General features: G+C 43.4%; 1 protein-coding gene across 2 annotated transcripts in view; it reads right to left on the bottom strand.

Moving 5' to 3' along the window:
- The window catches only part of lrriq1 (leucine-rich repeats and IQ motif containing 1), an 86,592-nt gene that overhangs the window by 8,164 nt on the left and 60,184 nt on the right, over window positions 1-18,244 (bottom strand). The window lies entirely within an intron of this gene.

Here is an 18,244-nt window from a genome sequence, read left to right as displayed (position 1 = left end):
TAATTATTCCTAGAAATAAATCATTTCCCTCAGCCTATCCATCATTTTATCATCATTTCCTTCCGGGTGAAGGGTTTACCGCATAAAAACTTGATGTTACAGTAACAAGCAAATAAATTAGTCACACTTAAGCAATCAGCTAATGCAATTTAAAGCAGCACTTGGTAAGCTTTAAGTTTTGGTCGATTTTAGCGACGCTGGTGGACAAAAGCGGTAGTGCTTTGCCTTAAGGAAGACTGCGTTTCGCATGAGGACCAGCACAGCATTTCCCATGAAGACCAGCGCACACCCACACAGTGTTATAAAATCATCAATCAATCAAAAATCAATCTCCCGGTTGCCTGCAGATGGATTAAACAAAATTTCAGTTTACAGCTGTGTGAAGGATGAATAAAAATAAGGTAATGAATCCAGTTGTGGCTAAACAATAGCATATGACGGTTAGCAACTGTGCGGCTTAGTATGGCTAACCCCCCACCCGAACTCGTTGAGGCAGCAGTGGCATGCCAACGAGTGAAAGCCGGGCCAATGTTTATTTGTATATTCTGGTAAACTCCCTATTTTTTTCCTCCTCAGACAAAACTTTTTGCTTCTTTTGTTGCTCTGCCATCTTTGCAGGGTTCGCGCGAAAGCGTTCGCACCGACTTCTTTCTTGAATGGTGTAAGGGGGAAGTGACGTATGCCGTAAAGCAGTTGGCACATTTGTAGTTTTTTTGTTTGACAGGGTTCCTGCCACCTTCCTCAAAGTTATTTAGTGCCGGTGAAAGTGATACGGACCCCCTCAAGATATAAAAGAGGTGTCATTCAACTAGTTGTCAGTTGACATATCATCACAAATGTTATGAAAATGTTTTATAAAGGTTCAAAAGTTAGTCAGATCAGTCAACTCATTATGTACAGAAAATATTATCAAATATATCCGTTGTTTAAAGACATGTGACTCTCTCCCCAACTGTTGTGGTTTTCTCCAGTAGGACAGCTTTCTGGAACAAGAGAGAAACCAGCTGATTTATGAGGCGTGTTGAAATCCCATAATAAGGCCGTAATTCAGAGTAAATATTTGCGTTGTGCTGACAGTAGGGCAGCCGAAGACGGGTGTGGGCTAATAATGGATTCTGACGGGCTGTCGCCGAAACAAATGACGCCTTTATTGCTTGCTTTCGCTTCAATGCGTTGAGGGAAAGTGTTGCAGTTTTCATGGGTTAATTGCCGGGGACCATTAAAAGTGTCAAGTGATGGATGGTCCCTCTCGGAGCTGTACAAGTGGGCCCGGAAATGGATGCGCATGCTTCCAATTTCGGAAAGATGAGGCCATCGGGAGTGACTTTCCACTACTATGAATACAAATTTTAATTATGTGCATACTTTCATAGCTAAATGTTATTTAAATTAATGTCATGGGAATTTTATGAGCTAAAGCGGCAGCAAACTATGTCTTCGTTAACCCTTTAGAGTCGAAGGACGCGCCGGCGCGTCCTCAGCGCACGTCGTCTTTGAAGCGCCCTCACGTTTTAATTACGTCACCCACATGCCGTTGGTTGGTCTCGTTTTAAAGTGCGGAAGTTGCGGTTTACTCTCGTTATTATGTGAAGTCAATCGACCAACTAAAACGTGAGATATTGTCATTTAAGTTTGATAGTTTTATTGTCATCTCAAAAAAACATTAAAACGCTGCATGGATCATTTGTTTATGTCTATATTTCGATCATTTCTTGTCCTTTTTCAAAACGGAAGCTCCATGAAAAAAACACAAATCAAACGAACCCTTTCGAAGTCACAGTGGAAGCACAAAATGCGTTTTTTTTTTTTTTTTTAATAAATAAAACTGCCGTGCGAGGTTCCACCGAACGAGAGGGAGGAGTGTTCTGAAGCAGCGAGGTGGCGAGCGACGGCCGTTTGGATCAAGCAGCGACTTTGTGTGACTTTGAGAATGAACGGAAAACTAAATTTAGCGCAAGCAATTGTGCTTTTTGATCAACTTGAGGAAGAGGATGGTCTAAATTCGTCATCATCGTCTTCTTCGGAAGAGTCCTTGAGTGAAGATAGTGATGGATTGAACACGTGGGTGACGCCATCGACGAGCAGAGGTAAGCCAACTCACTTTTTTTTTTTTTTAATGCTGAAAAAGTTTCTTTTGAAAGTTTCTTTTGATATTGCAAGACAAAGTTAATTTTGATGCAATATAAGTGTGTGTTTGTGTATATAATAATAAAATTTGCATATCAGATCAAAGTCGTACGTGCACTGTGTGTATCCCAGGCAGGAATTTATAATTTGTGTTCTTCTTTCTATATGAAGATTAGGGATGTAGCACATATTCATCAGCTATGGTATTGCTATGGTATTCTTTCTATTGTCATACATATAGATTTCCATTATTATTTATTGCTGTATATATTTTTATTTTATACTTTATTATTTTCATAAATACTGACTTTTTTTTTCATGTACATTTATAGTGACAATGAAAAATCTACATTCACTGCCCGAATGGAAAGAGGACGAGGGAGAAGGGGTCATCACGGAAGAGCGATGAGATGTCAGCGGAAGAGAGGCTGGAGAAGTCAGCGCGGCAGAAGCCGATCACCACTGGCTCAGCCTGCACCTGTGCCATGGAGCACAGAGCAAGACACAGACACTGCCCCACAGTGCAGCCGGTTCACACCCCGGAGACCACCAGGACCTCAGGTGAATCGTGAACATGCATACACCCCAAAAGAACTTTTTGACCTGTTCTTCACCTCATCGACAATGATGAATAAGTGCAAACACACAAACCAGTATGGCAGAGTCCGAAAAGAGATTGGGAAAAAGTTTGTGTGGACAGACACTACAGCGGAGGAGCTTGAAAAATTTATTGGACTCCTCTTGTACATGTCTTTGGTTTCACTTCCAACTGTGCAAGATTATTGGAAGGCAAAGAATTCCAGGACGAAACAGCTTTTCGAAGTGGCATGCCTGAAAAAAATTTAACTTGTTTATTGTAAATATTTTTGAAAATACTTTTTTTTCCAATGCTATATTTTTTTTTTTCCCCACAATCAGTCTTCTCAATTTGTGTATGTGTGTTCAAGAAGCTTCATTGTGTGTACATAGTTTTCATCAGGTGATGGGCCGCAATACCTAAACTCATAAAGAGATGGCCTCTAAACACTTTTTGTGTTAGATGGTATATATTTTTCACTGTTCTTCACTGTTTGGTCTGCTGTATATAACCTGTTTTGACTAGAGCATGTATAAAAGCAAAAAACGCCTATGGCTATACCTGTTGTTTATGTTGAATTGTCAAATATAAGACTATTTATTCTAAATTTTTTTGGTTGAATGTTCATCCTAACATGTTGAATAAATATTATAAAGTTTCAAAACGGTTCGTTACGCATGTTTGGTTGTCAATTGGACATCAATATTAAAAATTTTCACAAAACGATTTTGGAATTTTTGGTCTTTTTGGGCCCAAAATGATGATTTATAATTGGTCAGTGAAGGAAACAACAGTTTGGACATGAAGTTCAAGGTGTCACAAAAAAAGGGACCAAACCAGGCCATCGTAAACAATTCTTTCTTTGAAATATAAAGGCAACTTCAAAGGCAGGCAAAATCAGACAAAATAGGCCCAGACCTTAAAGGGTTAATGGTGATTTTTTATTTTTTTTTTCACATTTATTTCATAACTTTTGATGACATTTTATTAAGTTTGCAAGACAATTTACATTGAAAATGTCTACAATGTCCTTTTATAATCTACTTTAGATATAGTTTTTTCCTTTCCTCTGTAAACTGTCAGACTGTAAGGCTAACTGGACCGAATTTGAAAATTTACAGTTGTCAGTCATTGCCTCTCATTAGCTCTAATAAAGTAACCGTATGGTTAAAGGGTTATCATATAAGGTTCGTTTTATGTTTGGAGGTTGAAATTAATGTGTTTGAATTAAGGGGTTTAGGATTTCAAATCATAGGGTTAGGCGTCAGGGTAAGATTTTGAGGTAGGGTTTGTGTCAGGCAAACAAATAGGATTTCGGGTACAGTTAAGGGATTAAGATTGGATTTGTTAACATCATAGTAATAATGGTTGTCCAAGTGCAGAAAGACAAGTATAAATTCATTTCTAAAATAAACGGCAATTAAAAATATGATTTTAAAGGGGGGAGTCACTTTTTTTTGACAAAAAAAACTCAATAAAAACTGAAATTAGGCAAACATTTTGGCAAACCAGTTCAATCCCCAGGCATAACAAAGATATGTTTAGGTTTGTTAAAATTAGGGCTATCAAACGATTAAAATTTTTAATCGAGTTAATCACAGCTTAAAAATAATTCATCGTAATTAATCGCAATTCAAACCATCTCTAAAATATGCCATATTTTTCTGTAAGTTATTGGAATGGAATGGAAAGATAAGACTGATATAAACATTCAACATACTGTACTTGTTTATTATAACAATAAATCCACAAGATGGCATTAACATTATTAACATTCTTTCTGTGGAAGGGATCCACAGATAGAAAGACTTGTAATTCTTAAAGGATAAATGTGAGTTTGTATATTGTGACTAAATATTGCCATCTAGTGTATTTGTTGAGCTTTCAGTAAATGATACTGTAGCGGCTTAACTGTTCTGCCCTAATGCATGATAGGAAGTGGTGCAACCATGACTGTGTGTGGCTGCTGCAAATTCTATCTTCTCTGCCTTGGGTACAATGCAGGGTGTTAAGAAAATGATCAATTCCTGTCATTCTTCCCCACGGTGCTTCCTACAATAACTATAAGTGTTGTGGGAGAGGTGTTAACGCGGTTGCCAATTAAAAGTATAGCCTCGGCGAATGCTTGTTCATACTCCACTAATTTGGGAGAGATGTTAAAGCTTGTGCCAATTGAAAGCATGGCTCCAATGAATACTTATATCTACTCCACTCACTTGACGCTGCCTCTTAGCTCTGAATATAAGTAAAACTGCGCCATTGTAGGCTGTTTGCGGCAATGCATGAGTGGGTCGTGCCGCGCACGCGTTAAATATTTTAACGTGATTAATTTAAAAAAATAATTACCGCCCGTTAACACGATAAATTTGACAGCCCTAGTTAAAATATATGCTTTTACAACTACACAGAAAAACTAAGGAGTAACAAAAGTAAAACAAGAAACATAAAAAAATAAAACCATGGACATCTTCCTGTCAATGTATACGTGAGGTCAGTGTTGGGTTTGGGTTTAGTGTTAGGACAAAAATTGTCAAAATAGTTGAAATCCAGGTTGAGGTTAGGTTTGGAGGTTGATTTTAAGATTGATCAAATGACTCGTTCCTCCGTCGACCACAGAAGAATTTGAGCAAGCGGGCAAGAATACTACATTCAACAAGGCAGTAGCGCGGAGACAACTCACCCCCCCACAACAACACCCCACGAACCTTCCAAACCTCCTGAGACATGCTCTGGCACTCCTACAGGATATCAGGCTGGGGGCCCGCGAAGGAGTCACGCCTGTTAAGAGGGGCTCTTAAGCTTATTAAGTGAGCTCGTCTCTGCGCTGAGGAGAAGACAGAATATATCAGAAGGTCGCGAAGAGGAACAGAGGGTGGCCTGCAGCAAACAAGGGCTCAAAAAATGACATGCTGCTTTCCCCCCTGCCCCCCAAAACCCCGCAATCTCAGGGGGAGCATCAATCTCTCAACAAGTACTTATTCTTCAGCCAGTTTGAGAACAACCTACAGTGTAAATGTATGGTAAGGCAGGACCATAATACCACATTGTGCACCAAATGTACTGCATGCTGTAATTGTATAGACTGTACAGTATACTGAATACATTAGTGGACTTTTGGACTGTAGGAACCTGAGTACTTAATTCCTATAACTATAAAAAAATCTTTCGACAGGTAGTCATGTTCGCACATGGGTACTGTGCCTAATACAAAGTGCTGTGACGTTGTAGTCTGCGCTAGTGACGCTTAATTTACTCACCACACCCACTTCTGGCAAAATAAAACTAAGATGAATGGAAAACAACGAAATGGAGACCATCGAGGACACAGCAACAATTCTTGCACGTTTGAAAAGAAATCATTTCCATCAGCGAGCTCATCCAGCGTCTAATGATGAGACTGGTAGAGCACACAGATTTAGTACAGGGTAGTTTTTTTTTAAATATGGCGGCTCCTTGAGATGTATGAGTAGGGATGGGAATTGATATGATTTTTACGATTCCGATTCCATTATTGATATTGCTTAACGATTCGATTCTTTATCGATTCTCTTATCGATTCTAATTTCGGGAAAAAGAGGAACAAACATTTTGATTGGCATCAAGTTTGTTTAATCAGAAGTCACAACCTTACAAACTCACAACGAGGTCAAAAGAGGCCCAAAGCCTCAATGTTAACTATGGCAATAAGTGGCAAATGCACAAGAATGTGTAACATTTTACTGAAACATTTTCTAATAGAAATAAAAAATATTGGTATATTTTGGCATATAGGTCGTTGTTCTGCCTTTGGCAATGTCCCCAAACTTTTTCCTGTGAGGGCCAAATAACTTTTCCCTTCTCTGATGAGAGGCCGGGGTCAGTTTGTAGCAGAAAAAGTGTGACGATTGTCGGAGCGCGTAAATGTTAAAAAATTATTGTTTTTCAGAAAGCCACAATCAAATAACCCTCTGTGGATTCTTCACGGAAAAAAAGTAAATAAAATAAAAATAATAATATAATATAATAATAATATATAATAATCGCACTATTAATTAAATAGATAATAACCAAATAACCCTCTCTGAGTTATTCACTGAAAAAGGCCAGGAAATAAATAACACTACTGAGGGAGAAAAAAAACAAAAAAAATTCAAAATGCTCTCTGGAATTGTTCAGGGGGCCGGACCAAATATGGAGCCGCGGGCCGTAGTTTGGGGACCCCTGTTTTTATTTACCAGTATATTGAAATGCATGCCTTTTAGTTTTTATGGTGCTTTCACGCTCAAGTGGTGGCGCCCTTGCGCTTCCTCATGCGAAGAAGAGCGCGCTTACGCGCGAAGAAGAAGAAATGCCGCATCCAAGCGAGTGAGCGAGTTAGTGAGAAAGGGAAACACTGCCACAAGCCTACGTTCTTTGTTAATGTTTGTAAAATATCTACAGCGCCAACGGCTGTATGTATCATCTGCTGTGTTTTTGTTGTGTGTTTCCACTCGCGATCGGACACTTAAATCCAGTTGTGTAGTGGTTTAAACGATGTGCTAATGCTAGCGAACGCATGCTAACTGTTTGTTGTTACTGTGTTAGAAGCTAATCATCGCTGATTTACGTTGATGCAAACCTGTTTGTTATTGGGGACGAAATTGATTTGTTTCATTTCTATTTTTAGTTTCAAGTGATGGTTGAATAAAGTCAGCAAATTATACCAACGTCTTCTGCATCGTCATTTGGGAGTTTAGCTAGCTGTATAGCCAGGACTGAGCCTTAGCGTCTCGGTGAGGACAGTCCAGTCTATTCCCTCCCGATGCAGTTATTTCCAACTCGCAATGTCTGCAAGTCGCTTTGTTGTAATTTTTCCTCGTGAAGTGAAGACACACTTTCGAGCATTCGAACCTACGTTCTGTCATTGTTATGTTTACGGCGGCAATGCTCGTGCTAAACTATCGTAACCTTTTATTTTCACCCTTTTTCCTGGTGAAGTGTAGCCAAACTTTGGAGCGAGTGGTTCTTGGCGCCATGCTAGTTTGATGCGTCTGGACAACAAGACACGTCACGACGCAATATGCGTCTTTAGGGATCGTTAAAGGGATCGTTAAGGCTTTTTCATTGTGATGTCGAGGCCTCGAAACACTCGGAACCGGTTCCGAATTGGAATCGGATTTCGATTCCCATCCCTATGTATGAGTATGAAAGGGGCATAGCTGCTGATTTTAGCGGATCACCAAACATCTACGTAAGTTCCTAGGAGCTCCAGCGACACAAACGTGGACTCAAACAACATTCTTAACCACATGTCAGAATACACTTTAACGCAAACCCCTCTTACAGACGTCCATATAAGATTTGAGACAGACAGATAAATTGCCTAACTCCTCGGAACACAAACATGGAAGTAGAATTCTAGGAACTACGTCACCCACTCTGGCACATTTGACAACAGGAATCATCCAAGGAATGTTTTTTTTCCCTTCACAACAAAACATCTTGAGGCTCGTCACCCCCCACTCTATTCCATCCTCTTCCCCATCTCTCCGTGTAAGCCGATACCCGTTTCAAGTGGGTTACTCATGTCCAGCACATCCACACAAAGAGCCCGGATAAAATAAACACGCCGCGTCAGATATCTTGGAAAGAATCTGTCATGGCTTTTCAGGACTAATCACCTCCATAAGGGCCTGGACTCGAAAACCCCTGAAATGTTAACCCCTGTTGGGGAGAGCGTGTCGGGCCGAGCCAAGCCTGGTTCTCTACACAGGCCCCGGGCACTGGGGGGGAGAGATCCGGACAAGGAGGAGGAGTAGGAAGGGGTGCCTTCCACAGGTCATGGCCAGTGGTGCGCCTGGGGAGGTCGGCACGGGCCTATTAACGATCACAGCACCAAAAGCCAGTCGTTGACACACCATTGGGTCATTACTGGGAAATTATTCAAATTGGCTTAATTGCTTAGGCTTTTATTATGTATTCGTATCTTTGTTCCTCCAGCTATGCCAACAATGTATCGTGACATGCAGAATAATTGAACACAATATGGCAGAAGCTATACTTAATGTCTGTATCTATCCACCAGTTGCCATTTATGCAGCAAAAAATAGCTTTGTCCAGATCTGTCTTGGACCGATTTGGAATAATCAGACAATGAAGACGAGAACATCTTTATTTTAGTCATCAGAAATACCAGTTTCCGTCTGACGAGATGAGAATGAGACGAAAACGCGGCATAGTTTCCATCATATATTAACAATGTTTGACATTTCTTATTGTATGTGTAGTTAGCCTGCATCGTAGTAGTATTTGGTTGTGTCACAACCTGATATGCTGCACCCCCCCAACACACTCACTCACTTCCATGCTTGCTTGTTTTGAAACACATGGTAAAATAAGATTTGCTTTCTAATCTGGCAAGAGAGAATATACACTGTTGCTTTAGCCTTTAAAGGTCTGTGTTGAGTAGGAGTGGGAATCTCTTGGTACCTCGCGAGACGATAAAGTTTGCAATACAAAGCTCACGATAACGATGATCTGACAATACGGCGATACAACGATTATCGAAACATTGGTCAGGAAATCATTTTAGGATATTCTAATAAAAAAAACAACTAATAAACAGAAAAACAAGCTTCTGCTGTGAATTGGAATGAGTTTATCACTTGTAGACGTCCAATCCATTTGAACTGGGAGGGATGGCAGCGAATGAATCACTGCCACCCTCCCACTTCAAACAGATTGAACGTCTATGGCCGTAAGTAGGAGCCAATGCCAGGCAATGTGGTAATTGTGGGCCATTTAAGGTCATTTACCTGTTGATTTTCATTTATTTGATTGATTTGATTCATTTGATTTTGCAATATTTTAGGGGTCACTTCCTGTACATTTCGTGTTAAAGAACAGGAGTGACCTGGGAATCACCCAAGTGAATAGGCAGTGCCTGAAACTCAACAGGAAATGACCTGGAAATGCCCTAAAATGAACAGCAAGTGACCTAAAAATACCCTGAAAGTCTGACAGAATGACTGTGAATGCTGTGGTTTCTAAATGGACTGGGTGTCGAGCACCGTCAAGGCAGCCTTAGAGTTAACTAAGAAACTATTATGGTGGAGGATTTTGGTAGCGATTTGTTGGTTCCTTTTTTTTTTTTGTTTAGATATTGATATTGACCCTTTTTTCAAATGATATCTTGATTCTTGCAGGAGCATATCGATAACCTTTTGGGATACAAAGTATCTCGATATATCCCCATTTCGATATTTTGTCACATCCCTAGTTTTGAGTGACCATCACGCACTAAATATAACCCGTAGCATTAGCATTGCATTCGCATTAGCAGTAACTTCAGCGTGGTGAGCGTAAAGTTTCCAGTCCGTGGCGTCCAGGTTGGTATAATTAATTGAAAATAATGTATTGTAGAGCTGCAGCTATCGATTTTTTAAGGAGTCAATTAATCGGTGAACCAGTTGGTTCGAATAATTGAGTAATCGGATAAGGAACATGAAAAATTTAAATACCTGAGCTGAGCCTCGAACAGTATAAAATACATAAATAAATGAGGATCTATGCACAACAAAAGAACAATTGGCTAACTTACAGAGCAAAAGTCTGCTAGCTTAAATGCTATAAAATGCTTTAAAGTTTAAAAAAAACTTATTTTTTTTAACAATGCTCTTAACAAATGGTTGAGACACATACTCCCACAAAAAATGGCTTAATATACCTATAAACTAAATTACGAATGCATTTAAAAAAAAAAAATTAGTTCACACAAAAACTTAGCTTATGTTGGTCTTAACAGGGAGCAGCTGGATTCAGCCATGTGAAATTAGGCAGTCAAATCAATCAAACTAAATGCAAACACCTTCAAAACAAGCCATTAAAACACCACTTTAATTAAACGAATACTCGAAGCAGCAATATTTAATTGGAATTTTTTTTTCAAATCGAATACTCGAGTTAATCGATTAATCGTTGCAACACTATTGTATTGCTTTCCTGCTGAGTGTGTATTATAATCATAGGATGAAGTGCTATGTTCGGTGGTTTGGACATAACTTATTAAATAACTGAATAACAATAAACTAATATTTTAATAATGGCAGTCGTTAGACAGCCCTGCTCCTGATTTAGTGGTTTTGACTTAATAATTTGCATACATTTGTCAAAACATATGCTGTCAAAATTGTTGGATTGTTTTTTAATATTGATAAAGTATTTGAATTTTTGAAGACCAAAATATCTCGAGTATTTATTGACTAAATAACCCTAGAATACTTAAGCAATAAAATCTAGACGAAGAGTAACACGTTTTAAAATGACTAAAATATGACTAAGACGAACGAGCATTTTGGTCCAAAAGGCTAAGACTAAGACAAAAATTAAATGGGCTGCCAAAAACAACACTGATCCTGAGAATGGAATTGAACTCAAAGTGGCATTAAAAAGCTCGAAGACTCGATTGTGGTGCATTTTGTTCAGTGTGTTGTGTGGAGTTGCGTTTCATAGGGTCGTCACTGCTCAAATCCACACTCGAAAATGACATTCCTCTCAGAAAACTATCTTTTGAAAAAATTGTCAAAACATATAGAAAATCGGGCATGGTCAACTCTTTTTGTAAACTATATGTTAAAATCAGGTTTGAAAGGGTTGTCCCGTCCTGAACCCCACCAAGTGAAGCAAAACTTTCCTTCTTGTCATACCTCAGCAAGGTGGCATAATTCAAGTGGGCACTTATGCCCGAATGACCCTCTAAACATTGCTCTCGGAATGAGACATTAAAAGCCAAATTGCACTACCCTACCACTCATCACTCTGTATCCCTGTAGCTTCTTCTCCCCCTTTAAATTCTGGTTGTCGATGTAGCAATGTCAAATCATTTCTCCACCGCAGGGCAGGCCACAAAGGCCAGGGAAGAACTTTGTCTTTTCTTGAACTTCCTCAGAGCCAGTTACAGATATTTTGCATGATCTGAGTGCAATAGGCTTGCCTATTAATTTTACACCAAAGGCTGGGATTTGTTTGTGTGTTTTGGAAAAATGCTTTGTAAAACCAAGAATTTAGTGATATTACAGTTACAACAAAGGTAATATGCTGCCTTTTGTTAAGACTATTCCGATGTGGCGTGTAAGGTTTAACACTATGCTCATTCTGCTGTTGTGTTGAAAGCAATTTTATGCCCCACCAGACATTTACGTTATCAAATGATCTGACTATGGGATTGCTTAATCACACTACATCAAATTACACTCCGACACTGCTGGAACAGCACTGTGGGTGTTAGGTTTTGTGTTTGGTTTCTCCTTGTGTGACTTGTCCCTGTGATTACCCATTGCTCTCACCTGTGTGTGTTTTCCCAGTGTATCCTGCAATCTGCATCCACCTGTGTTACCCAGCTGTTCCTCGTCTCGTTACCCCTTGTCTGCGTATATAATGACCCAGTTTCTTGTCACTCCTTGTTGCGTCATTGTCTATGTCCGTCTTTGCCAAAGTCAAGTCCGTTCCACGCCCTCGTGTACCAGTCCCTCTGTTTAAGTAAGTTTTGGTTTGAACCTTGCCTTTTGATCCCTAGTCTTTTTGTTTGTACTTTGTGCTTTTGTTAGTTATAATTAAAACCATTTTTTGAGTTCTCTGCCACCTGCTTTGCTGCTTTTGTTTTCCTGCGTTTGGGTCCTCACACACCTGCCCGCCCAGCAATCCCTGACAGAATGACGCAACCAATTGTGGACCCAGCGGGAAAAATTCATTTTCGGCAGGCACGCCGACGGCCATCAACCCGAACCCGACCACAGCATATTTTGTTAGACTCTGATTTTTCTGATTTTGAGGAGGATCATAATTTATACGATCTCCTATTTTCTGATTCTGACTCTGACCCGGATTTTGATTTCACAGCCTCTGTTTCCTCTGATCGTTTTTCTTTCTACCCCCCTACCACTGTGTCCCGTTCGGAGCTCCTGGCCAGAGACTCCTACCTGGGGTCCCGTTGGGCCATCTATCGGGGACCCCCCCGGGGTGGTCTGCGGGGTCGCCCTGGGACAAGGCGGCCTCATGAGGCTGTTCTGCCGCCCCTACCACCTGAAGGCGCTCACCAAAGGCCTCGGCGTGGTCATCAACGCCGACGGCGTGCGGCGGTTCCTCCCGCGCCGACTCCCCGCAGTCAAGTTCTTCCCGCGCCGGCTCCCCGCAGTCAAGTTCTTCCCGCGCCGGCTCCCCGCAGTCAAATTCTTCCCGCGCCGACTCCCCGCAGTCAAGTTCTTCCCACGCCGACTCCCCGCAGTCAAGTTCCTCCCGCGCCGACTCCCCGCAGTCAAGTTCCCCCAGCGCCGACTCCCCGCAGTCAAGTTCCCCCAACGCCGGCTCCCCGCAGTCAAGTTCCCCCAACGCCGGCTCCCCGCAGTCAAGTTCCCCCAACGCCGGCTCCCCGCAGTCAAGTTCCTCCCGCGCCGGCTCCCCGCAGTCAAGTTCCTCCCGCGCCGGCTCCCCGCAGTCAAGTTCCTCCCGCGCCGCCTCCCCGCAGTCAAGTTCCCCCCGCGCCGCCTCCCCGCAGTCAAGTTCCTCCCGCGCCGGCTCCCCGCAGTCAAGTGCCTCCCGCGCCGGCTCCCCGCAGTCAAGTGCCTCCCGCGCCGACTTCCCGCAGTCAAGTGGCTCCCGCGCCGACTCCCCGCAGTCAAGTGGCTCCCGCGCCGGCTCCCCGCAGTCAAGTGGCTCCCGCGCCGGCTCCCCGCAGTCAAGTGGCTCCCGCGCCGGCTCCCCGCAGTCAAGTGGCTCCCGCGCCGACTCCCCGCAGTCAAGTGGCTCCCGCGCCGACTCCCCGCAGTCAAGTGGCTCCCGCGCAGACTCCCCGCAGTCAAGTGGCTCCCGCGCAGACTCCCCGCAGTCAAGTTCCTCCAACGCCGGCTCCCCGCAGTCAAGTGGCTCCCGCGCCGGCTCCCCGCAGTCAAGTGCCACCCACGCCGACTCCCCACAGTCAAGTGCCACCCGCGCCGACTCCCCGCAGTCTTGTGCTCCCGCCAGCAGACTCCTGTGACTCCGCTGCTGTCCCGCCAGCAGTCTCCTGCGACTCCGCTGCTGTCCCGTCAGCAGTCTCCTGCGACTCCGCTGCTGTTCCGCCAGCAGTCTCCTGCGACTCCGCTGCTGTCCCGCCAGCAGTCTCCTGCGACTCCGCTGCTGTCCCGCCAGCAGACTCCTGCGACTCCGCTGCTGTCCCGCCAGCAGACTCCTACGACTCCGCTGCTGTCCCGCCAGCAGACTTTTGCGACTCCGCTGCTGTCCCGCCAGCAGACTCCTGCGACTCCGCTGCTGTCCCGCCAGCAGACTCCGGCGAGTCCGCTGCTGTCCCGCCAGCAGACTCCGGCGACTCAGCTGCTGTCCCGCCAGCAGACTGCTGTCCCGCCAGCAGACGACGACGACTCCGCTGCTGTCCCGCCAGCAGACGCCAGCGACTCCGCTGCTGTCACGCCAGCAGACGACGACGACTCCGCTGCTGTCCCGCCAGCAGACGACGGCGACTCCGCTGCTGTCACGCCAGCAGACGACGACGACTCCGCTGCTGTCACGCCAGCAGACGACGACGACTCCGCTGCTGTCACGCCAGCAGACGACGACGACTCCGCTGCTGTCACGCCAGCAGACGACGACGACTCCGCTGCTGTCACGCCAGCAGACGACGACGACTCCGCTGCTGTCACGCCAGCAGACGACTCCGACTCTGTTCCTGGTCCGCACGACGACTCCGACTCTGTTCCTGGTCCGCACGACGACTCCGACTCTGTTCCTGGTCCGCACGACAACTCCGACTCTGTTCCTGGTCCGCACGACGACTCCGACTCTGTTCCTGGTCCGCACGACGACTCCGACTCTGTTCCTGGTCCGCACGACGACTCCGACTCTGTTCCTGGTCCGCACGACGACTCCGACTCTGTTCCTGGTCCGCACGACGACTCCGACTCCGTTCCTGGTCCGCACGATGACTCCGACTCTGTTCCTGACCCTCGCCCCGATGATGCTGCTCCCCGTTTCCTGCCACAACGTGGCGGTATGGACGACCGAGCACTACCTCGTCTGGGACGCCCGCCTGATCTGCCCGTGCGGTCACCCAATGTCTGCCGCCCCGGGCGCCCTCCCGATCGACCCGTGCAATCGGCCCACGTCTGGCGTCCTGGACGCCCGCCTGACTGGCCGTGACGGGCTGGTGTTGCTCCCTCCTCCGAGCAACCTTCTGACTTTTTGTTTCCTCGGGACATCTGGGATCCGTCCCTTGAGGGGGGGGTACTGTTAGGTTTAGTGTTTGGTTTCTCCTTGTGTGACTTGTCCCTGTGATAACCCATTGCTCTCACCTGTGTGTGTTTTCCCAGTGTATCCTGCAATCTGCATCCACCTGTGTTACCCAGCTGTTCCTCGTCTCGTTACCCCTTGTCTGCGTATATAATGACCCAGTTTCTTGTCACTCCTTGTTGCGTCATTGTCTATGTCCGTCTTTGCCAAAGTCAAGTCCGTTCCACGCCCTCGTGTACCAGTCCCTCTGTTTAAGTAAGTTTTGGTTTGAACCTTGCCTCTTGATCCCTAGTCTTTTTGTTTGTACTTTGTGCTTTTGTTAGTTATAATTAAAACCATTTTTTGAGTTCTCTGACACCTGCTTTGCTGCTTTTGTTTTCCTGCGTTATGGGCCTCACACACCTGCCCGCCCAGCAATCCCTGACAGTGGGTAGTCGTCCGGCAGCTTGGTGGAATTATTCTGGCCTTACGCTCATTGCCGGGTTGTACGATAAGGTGACCTGGTTTCCGGGCTTGAATGGATTTATTCCATTTCCATTTGTTTTAAAGGGAACCTCGGCATTGAAGACTTGTAGGCTCTAATAAGCCACAATTGTTCTCTTGTATGTTATTGGAAACACATAAAATTTTGCCATTGATTTAAAAATCTACAATATTTATTTATTATATATTTATTTCCTTCTACTCGGCGAGACATCCAACACATGCGCTCATCGGTTAAAAGTGGCGAGTACTTACTTTTTGTGTTTTTATCGAGTCTTTTATTACCTTTTCATTGCCTCAAAATACTTTTTGAATGTGTTTCCCTCTCATACTTTCAAGCATTGTGTTTTCTTGTAGTAGCTTTAAAGCAGATTGTTGATCTGTTGATTGACCTCATTAGTCACGTAGCATATTTAAATCACCCTTATTTGACAATATTACCGTATTGGCCTGAATATAAGATGGCCCTGATTATAAGACAACCCCCTTTTTTTCAAGACTCAAGTTTGAAAAAAGACCCGTTGAACACCAAATTAATTTTTATACAGAAAATAATTGCAGTAAATCCGAAACAAATGAGTATAACAATATATTTGAGAGAAAAAACATGTTATTTTGCCTCATTCAAATCTTAATGTCTCAACATTTAAAAATGTAAAATAAACTACACTCACATTCGTAAATGAATGGCTTCTGGTTTTTGAAATGTAAATAAACCAATCAATTGTGATAAAACAACAAAATTGCAATAACTGCATTAACCATCAAAGTGAAGTCTAACTGTAACTGTAGTCTTGAAACAAATCTGAATAAGGAAAAACATTGCAATAAAATAATGCAAACTGGTTAAACTTGAGAGTAGCTGAGATCTGTCATGACAGAACATCGCTTCAATGATATCTGGCGCCATCTAGGGTCGTGAATGGGGAGCGTAGCTGAGACCTGTTATGACAGAACATCGCTTCAATTATATCTGGCGCCATCTAGCGTCGTAAATGGGTATGACGTCTAGACCGCGAATACAAGACGACCCCCTCTTTTTCATTCTTATTTCAATGCAAAAAACACCATCTTATATTCGGGCCAAGACGGTACTACGATTAAGTATTTTCTTAAGGCATCTTCAGTATGTTCTGTCTGTATGCATCTAAACAAAACAAGCTGAAAGTGCACGCTAGCACTTTGGGTGTCAAATTCACCTCTTGTAGAACGTTTCGCCGGTGTAGCACATTTGGCGGAACACCGTTTCTTTTTTCTACCCTCATCTTGTCTCATCCAGTCTTTCCTTTTTATTTTGCTTTTGCTGCTCGTTTTGTGAAATATCTACAGTGCTGTCATGCTGATTAATGTTCCTCTCGGGTTCAAATTGAACAGATGACATGTTTGTCCAGTCTTACTCCACAAGCCCGACAGCGTAACCATGTGACGTCGCCGCCCTGTGACGTCAACAACAATGGCGACCTACTTGTTAAACTAATTTTACAAATTGTATAAAAACGAAAACATCAAGAGGGGTTTCAATATCTTTTTTTTTTTTTTTTTTTAACTCATAATAACATTTTGATTGGTTATTTATAAATTTTGTGACAGTGACTGAGTGTGTAAAACAGGTATATGGCAATCAATGTTAATGGGTTGGAGAGTGGCACATCAAAAAAAAAAATGATGATGCAAGCAGTAATCGTAAGCATATTCAAAACAGCAGTAGTTATGCTATTGGAAACAAAAGCAAAATCCTTACAATAGAAATTGAATTAAACATACAATGTACTGTAGTAAGTACAGTGGGGCAAATAAGTATTTAGTCAACCACTAATTGTGCAAGTTCTCCCACCTGAAAATATTAGAGAGGCCTGTAATTGTCAACATGGGTAAACCTCAACCATGACAGACAGAATGTGGAATAAAAACCCAGAAAATCACATTGTTCGATTTTTAAAGAATTTATTTGCAAATCATGGTGGAAAATAAGTATTTGGTCAATACCAAAAGTTCATCTCAATACTTTGTTATGTACACTTTGTTCGCAAAAACGGAGGCTAAACGTTTTCTGTAACTCTTCACAAGCTTTTCACACACTGGTGCTGGTATTTTGGCCCATTCGTCCATGCAGATCTCCTCTAGAGCAGTGATGTTTTGGGGTTGTCGTTGGGCAACATGGACTTTCAACTCCCTCCTCACCCCGTGGCGTCAAAATGATAAGAACGGGGAGAAAAATCCCAGAACCACACGGGGGGACCTAGTGAATGACCTACAGAGACCTGGGACCTCAGTAAAAAAGGCTACTATCAGTAACACAATGCACTGCCAGGGACTCAAATCCTGCAATGCCGGGCGCGTCCCCCTGCTGAAGAAAGTACACGTCCAGGCCCGCGTGCGGTTCAGTAGAGAGCATTTGGATGATCCAGAAGAGGACTGGAAGAATGTGTTATGGTCAGATGAAACCAAAATAGAACTTTTTGGTAGAAACACAAGTTCTCGTGTTTGGAGGAAAAAGAATACTGAATTGCACCATACCCACTGTGAAGCATGGGGGTGGAAACATCATGCTTTGAGGCTGTTTTTCTGCAAAGGGACAAGGATGACTGATCTGTGTAAAGGAAAGAATGAATGGGGCCATGTATCGAGAGATTTTGAGTGAAAATCTCCTTCCATCAGCAAGGGCATTGAAGATGAGACGTGGCTGGGTCTTTGATCCCAAACATACAGCCAGGGTAACAAAGGAGTGGCTTCGTAAGAAGCATTTTAAGGTCCTGGAGTGGCCTAGCCAGTCTCCAGATCTAAACCCCATATAAAATCTGTGGAGGTAGTTGAAAGTCC

Source organism: Corythoichthys intestinalis, chromosome 5, assembly GCF_030265065.1.
Source record: "Corythoichthys intestinalis isolate RoL2023-P3 chromosome 5, ASM3026506v1, whole genome shotgun sequence".
Classification (NCBI taxonomy): Eukaryota; Metazoa; Chordata; class Actinopteri; order Syngnathiformes; family Syngnathidae; genus Corythoichthys; species Corythoichthys intestinalis.
This window is presented reverse-complemented; position numbering and strand designations above follow the sequence as displayed.